The 6,899-nt window shown below is 48.6% G+C and overlaps 1 non-coding gene across 1 annotated transcript; it reads left to right on the plus strand.

Annotated features, from left to right (window-relative positions):
- The first annotated feature begins 6,401 nt into the window (after window positions 1-6,401).
- On the plus strand, window positions 6,402-6,474 carry TRNAM-CAU. Its single transcript has one exon. It is a non-coding gene; the product is annotated as a tRNA-Met (tRNA).
- The last annotated feature ends 425 nt before the right edge of the window (window positions 6,475-6,899 follow it).

Here is a 6,899-nt window from a genome sequence, read left to right on the forward strand (position 1 = left end):
GAGACTGTGAGAAGGAAACTTAGATCCACACCGAGACCCGCTTGACCTTTCCCTCCTCATCTCAGCCTTCACCCATGTCTGCGTGTCGACAGCACAGACAGTTGGCGAGTCTGGATTTGAGGAAGGTGTTAGGAGCAGTTGGAATGACAGCATGGACATAGCCTTTGGGATCAGCACAGTTCCCCATTCCTAGTGAGAAAATGCTGCTTCGGAAAATGCTTTTGCTTCAGACTCAGTGACTGCGCTGGAACAGAGCCCTTTAAAAATTGAGCCAGAGAGCATTTTCATCCTGGCCTTAGAACAATTTACAAAGCATTTAGGCTGAAGAAGAGGAGACTTAACTGAAGGGGGACATTGCATTTTCTTCAAATATGCAAAAGGTTGTTGCAGAGCAGGAGGGAATTAGCTCTTCTCTGCATGTGGTGGGACTAGGATGAGAAATAATGAGCTTACACATCTTGGAAATGGCAATAGAAATTAGGCATTGGGTTAAGGGTAAGAATAATTGAGAACCAGAACAAATTCCCTAGGAAAAAAAATGGAATAATCACCTTTGGATATTTTTATTTAATAAGAAATTAGTAAAACATCTGTTCTGAAGAGTTCAGGGAGAATCATTCTTATCTCAGGGAGAAGGATGGGATAAATAATCTCTTGCAATCCCTGTCAGCCCTAGTTTTTCAGGAAGCAAAGGAGATGTGATTTCCCAAACTTACAAAGCAGGTTAGAGCACGGGCTGGGTTCAGATTCCAGCTCAGATCCTCCTGTCTACACCAGGCTATTTCCCAACTGTTCTATCTTCCACAAGGTTGGGGTGGTTTTTTGTTAAAAAGCCAGTATGAACAGTGACTGCAAACCTTAGATGATATTCACAGCATTTCCCTGGGGAAAAACTCCCACTTTTCCTATTTTTTCCCCACATCAGCTGCCTCACAATGAAGTGAGTGTATTTCACATTCAGAATTATAAACCATCCCCTCATTTCTCTGGTACAACGGGACTGAAGAGGGTTTTTCAGTGAACAGATGAAGCTGTTCCTCTGCAGTGCTGCACCTTTCTGGAAGACAGCACTCAGTGGCTGGGGCTGTGAGCTCAGCAGCTGTCAGCAGTATTAAATGCACCAGAAACATGGAGAGAAACCCCCCATAAAGTAAAAGGAAGGACACTGAGCTGACAATAACTTGCATTTCAACCTGAATCAAAATACCTCCCCTCAAGTTATTTTCTCACAAATTGTTCTTATCGATTGAGCTCAGCTAAAGATTAATGTGAGTTTGTTTTTTTTAACAGTGTGCAGCCATTACCCAGCTGCTATTGGAGATTTGCAGGCAGAATCCAATTGTCTTTGTGAACTGTTTTCATTGTCATTGCCTTAACTCTTCTGAGAAATTTTCATCTTATATTTACCTTAAGGTGGTGGCTACCCTATGAACAAATTCCCAAATTTCAAATTTCACCTCCTGAGTTAGGAGAACTCTAGGAAGAAGTGGTGAGAATGACAGAATATCTCTACTTTGGGAAAGAAAAGTGTAATTTGAGAAAAGTGAAGTTTCTCTCCTCTATCTGACCACATATTTCCCAAGCCTTTTGGAATATAACATGTTTTAGATTATTAGACGTACTTTTTTAGGTGATATATCCAAACTACCATACAGATGTGTGCCCTGTCATCACAAAAACATCATTTTCGTAGAATTTTTGGCTAAAAACTCATTGAACTCCCCCTGCGCAAAGTATTGCCCAAGGCATTGCCATGTACCATAACTCTGACATCAGCTCCTGCTGTTCCTGCTATTCCAGCCAACGGTTCTTGGCTTCAGGATCAAGTTCTAAAAGGGAGACGTTGGTTTCACGAGGGAACACAGTAAATCAGTTGGTGTAAGCAACAATAAGTCATGTTTATGTACTACTAACCTCTTGGCCAGCAGCAACAACAGCATGGGCGGGGGAGGCAGAGCAGGGAAATTGTGGAATAACACAGCATGTAACAAGGTCTTCTGCTGTTTTTTAATATTCCCAGGATTTAAGCAATTCCCCACGTGTTCAAATATTAACTGAGTCCTACGTAGCCTGTGGCTGCAGCAAACACCCTCCGTACTGACGTGGGAGGACACGTGCAGAGGTTCCATGAGCTGCCTGGGATTGCACAACCATTGCTCAGCACCCGACCCAGTAGTATCATCTCCAACTCCTGACTGCCTGTCCTGTGATCCCTTTAGAGCAGGGGAATGCTTCTGTGAATGGAGCTGCTGAAGGTGTTGGGCTAAATTGTTCAGGCTGGACCGTGGCCAAAGCTGGAAGCACAACAACTGCTTCTGGTAGAAGTGCTGAAAAAGTGGGTGACTCCAAGCATTCATGACCATTAGAACCACTGATTCCTCACTGCAAGGACAGTGTGTTGGAGAAGGATCATACCCTCTTTCATAAATCAGAGAATCATGGGTCGTTTTGGGTTGGAAGGTTGGAAGGGATCTTAAAGCTCATCTTGTTCCACCCCCTGCCATGGGCAGGGACACATTCCACTATCCCAGGTTGCTCCAAGCCCCATCCAACCTGGCCTTGGACACTTCCAGGGATGGGGCAGCCACAGCTTCTCTGGGCAACCTGTGCCAGGGCTTTACCACCCTCTCAGCCAAGAATTTCCTCCCAATATCCCATCTAACCCTGCCCTCTGGCAGTGGGTAGCCAAGTAAAGAGAGGGTACCAAGTTCTGCTCTAAAGCAGGAGGCTGTAAACCACTTCCTGAGTCATCAGCAGTGTTTCTGCAGTGCTCTGGATTTCCCCTGAAGAGCCCAGCCTGTCCACTGTTGTTTATCCTGCAAAATCTGCTGAAATCAATGTCCAGACAGAAGGTAAGAAGGTGGGAAATCATAGACTCAGAACAAGAATAGCTGTTTTCCAGCTTAAAATAGCAAAGAAAGAATATCTGAGATGAAAATTTCAAAAACCAAAGCAAAATTCTTCGGCCTCTATTGAAATATTCTCTCTTCAAAGTGTCCTGCCTCCAAAGATGAAGGCAGTTTTTTAGGAGGCAGGAGGAGCCTTTTGTTTTTTATTACGAAGCAGAAATTGCAGTGCAGGCCTGTGCCAAAAAAACATGCTGCAAATACTCTGTGTGGCAAACAGGGCTTGCAGAGAGGGTTTGTTCATCTGTCTCGGCGGGCCTTGCCATGCTTTTCTGTCCCTCTTGCCAAATGGAAAATAAATAATTCTGTCCTAGCTGTTCAGGTTATTATTGGCTGGATGTGCCATCAGCTGGCTCATCCCCACTCAGAGCCTGGGAAGGCGTAAACACTTCCAGGATTACAGAAAATGAGGACACTAACTTTGGGACCAATCCAAAGCCCTTTAGTGAGCGTGAGGACTAATTGACTACAGCGAGAGCTGCATCAGCTCCTTAATTGCTGGAGGGAAATGAAACAATAACATTTCCCCTTTCGGTACATCCTTTTTCAAGAGCCCTGTGGTAATGGCCACAAGCTGCCTGCCTGAGACAGCAGCACTGGAAAGCTCTGGGCTATTACTCTGGGAGTGTTTTCAAAGGAAGGTGCTCAGACAGTGCCACAGAGGATGGGAGATGATGATAGTGCACTTTTCCTGTTTTCTCTATTGTCACAAACAAAGCTGGCTGACTCAGATAATGGATTCAGTAACATAGAGAAGAAAGTGCCAATTTTATAGTTTGATGACAGCATGGTAGACACTGAAGTTGAAAGTTCTGTTCAGTTATAACCACCCTGTTGTGCACCAGCTCTTCAGCCCTCTGGGCCCTGAGGACCTTGGCTGTCCCCAACCTCCAAAATTATTGTGTGATGCTCCACCAGAACAGTGGAAACCTTTTCTGTCTGGGACTTGAAACCTGGAGTGGAGACAGTGATTGTTTCTCCTCTCTGATGTGATGAAAGGCTGGGATTCCCTCACTCTGCTCCATAGGAAGGGAAAATGTGGTCACCCTGAGAGAGTTGTCACGTTGCCTCAGGCTGTGCTGGGCTCTGGGTGACATCAGTGTGTGATTGAGATGGGCACTGCCAGGCAGAATTTTCCCCTTCTTTATCTGGAGGAAATAGGCATGGTGCGATGGAGCTCCGTGGGAATTGGCATGGATTTGTGGTGTACTGTCCTGCCTTCTGCTGGAGTAGACTGGAAAGGGGGTCAGTGGGCCAAGGGAAAGTCTGACTGATGAGAGATGGGGCAGTGGCTCAGCATCTACGGAGCCATGACTGTGGGATAAGGTTATGGGGGTCAGGTGGGTGAGGGACAGGAGACATGGCTTTAAGGTGATTAGGCACAGCAAGAACATTCGGAAGAAAAGGAGAAAGAATAAGGTTCAGATAAAAATAGAACCAAGATTAGGGAAAAGCCTGTGTGTGCTCTAGACTGCTGAGTTTCTGCTCGGGGCAATGTCACCAAGGACATCTTTTGTTTCATTCACACTAAAATCCTTGCCATCAGTACTTTTCCCTGTCCTCTCCATGAATCCATCAGATCTTAAACAAACAGACATGACAAGGCCTTCTCGAGCTGTGTCAGAACCTTTGAGTACCAATGGAGTGTAATGTAACACGGGGGGAAAGCCACGTGATTCCATATAGGTGGAAAACAGCTACAGATGTATTTCCAAAGAGTTGATGTTTGGTTTAGGTGACTCATGGTCCATGTGCCTTGTTTTAGATGCTTGGAACAGCTTTTTGTAACTTAATCAGAAATGTGGGCACTAAATTTGTCCATCTCTGAGGCCCCAAAGGATTAGCACACTACTAAAAATGACATCGTCATTCTGCACGTGGGCAGTGTCAGAGCGAGGAATGCAGAGGTTCAGGCTGTAAGAAGCATTTACTCATCCCGGGGTTGTAGCAATTTTGTTTGTACCACGAGCCAGGAAACCCAGACTCATTATGTGATCTGGATGCACGGCTATCCAGATCCTTGGAAATCAGGGGATTCTCCCCCTGACAGCCAGAGCTGCCCACTAGACCCTTGGCAAAATCCTTGGGTTGTCCAGCGCAACTCAAACGTCTCATCTTGTCTGGTGGGACTCAAAAGCAGTGTGAACAGTGGGAGGGGATTCTCCCCTTTTCTCTGCACTCATAAAATCTAACCTGGAGCTCTGTGTCCAGCTCTGGGGCTCCCCAAAGTAAGAAGAACATGGAGCTGCTTGAACAAATCCAGAGGAGACCATGGAGATGCTTTGAGGGCTGGAGCCCCTCTGCTCTGTTTCCAGGCTGGGAGAACTGGGGGTGTTCAGTCTGGAGAATAGATCTGAGAGCCCCTTCCAGTGCCTAAAGGGGCTCCAAGAGAGCTGGAGAGGGACTTTGGACAAGGGCCTGGAGGGACAGGACAAGGGGGAATGGCTTCCCAGAGGGCAGGGTTAGCTGGGATATCGGGAAGAAATCATTCCCTGAGAGGGTGGTAAGGCCCTGGCACAGGTTGCCCAGAGAAACTGTGGCTGCCCCTGGATCCCTGGAAGTGTCCAAGGCCAGGTTAGAACAACTGGTCTAGTGGAAGGTGTCCCTGCCCATGGCAGGGGGTGAAACGAGATGGGCTTTAAGCTCCCTTCCAACCCAAACAGTTCCGTGATTCTACGATGTCCAGTGGTCTGTTCCTTCTTCATCCTCTGTCAGTTCCTCGCTCTGCAGATGAACAGCCTCCCTCCCTGCAGCAATTCTCGTGGGTGAGGTTCGCAGACTTTCTGCATGAATTAAATGTCTGTTTTCCTGTCTTCTGCCAATTTAGGTATTTGTCATGGCTCCATTGTCATGGCGACTGCTGCCGTGGGACCCTCACTGGGGGTGAGGCCTCTCCATTAGGATTCAGGGCAGCGTTTCTGCCGGCAATGCTGAGGACCCTCTTCTGCTGAGCACTCCCTGAGCACGGGGAGCTCATTGCACCACAGAAATCCCAGTCAAACAGTGACTCTTCACAGCAGGGAGGCAAACGAGGTTGGCTCTAAATTTTGTTAATTATGTGGAAGCAACTCGATTTCCTTGCGAGCATGTTGTCAGAGCAGCTGTCTCAGTCTGTTCCTGGCCAGTGGAGCTGGATGAGGATGCTTAGGAACCCCAAAGGATACTTTGCAGCTGTTTTGCAGAACAACATAGAAATAAAGGAGCCATTTCCAAAAAAAAGCCCCAGCCGAACACCCAAAACCAAAACCCAAGACCTTTTTTGTGGAACAGCATGGGAAAGAGGAGGCGTTTGCACAAAATGTGAGGTCTGGCATTTGGAAAAAAAAAAAAAAGGCAAAAGAAAACGTAACAAAACAACCCAAACAGGTGCCTGTTGCAGAGAAAGAACGTTTTGTAAGGAGAGATTTCTCAGGCAGTATCCCGAGAACAAGAACACTGGGAGGAGCCGGGCGGAGCAGGGAGAAGAGCGGTGCGCGGGGCGACTTTCACCGAGGAGCCTCGTTAGCGCAGTAGGTAGCGCGTCAGTCTCATAATCTGAAGGTCGTGAGTTCGATCCTCACACGGGGCAGAGACGGTTTCCTCGTTTTCTTATTCCTCCGGCAGAAAGGTTTTCCCAAGCGAAGGGAAGTGTTTGTATTTTTTTTAACGGAATTGCAGCAGGAGGCGGGACCGGGGCGGTGGGGACGCGCCTCCCGGGCTCGGAACGGGCCCCAGCGCACGCCCGTTACCGGGCACCGGCCCCGCCGTGCGCTCGGTCCTCCCGCACGCCAGGGGGCGGCCGCGCTGGTTGGGTCGCGCCGGGGAACAGCGGCCGCGCACCGTGCGCTGCCGGCGGGGGCGTGGCGCGGCCGCGTGAGGCGGCGTTGATTGGTGACGCCGCGCCGGTGGGCGGTTCCGGCGGCGGCTAAGGGCGGTTCTGATTGGCGGAGCGGCGCGGTGGGCGGGGCCGGCGGCTGTGGGCGGTGGCGCGCCCCGGCGGAGCGGTCAGAGCGG

This window comes from Corapipo altera, unplaced genomic scaffold (assembly GCF_003945725.1).
Source record: "Corapipo altera isolate COAL_440 unplaced genomic scaffold, ASM394572v1 62, whole genome shotgun sequence".
Taxonomy (NCBI): domain Eukaryota; kingdom Metazoa; phylum Chordata; class Aves; order Passeriformes; family Pipridae; genus Corapipo; species Corapipo altera.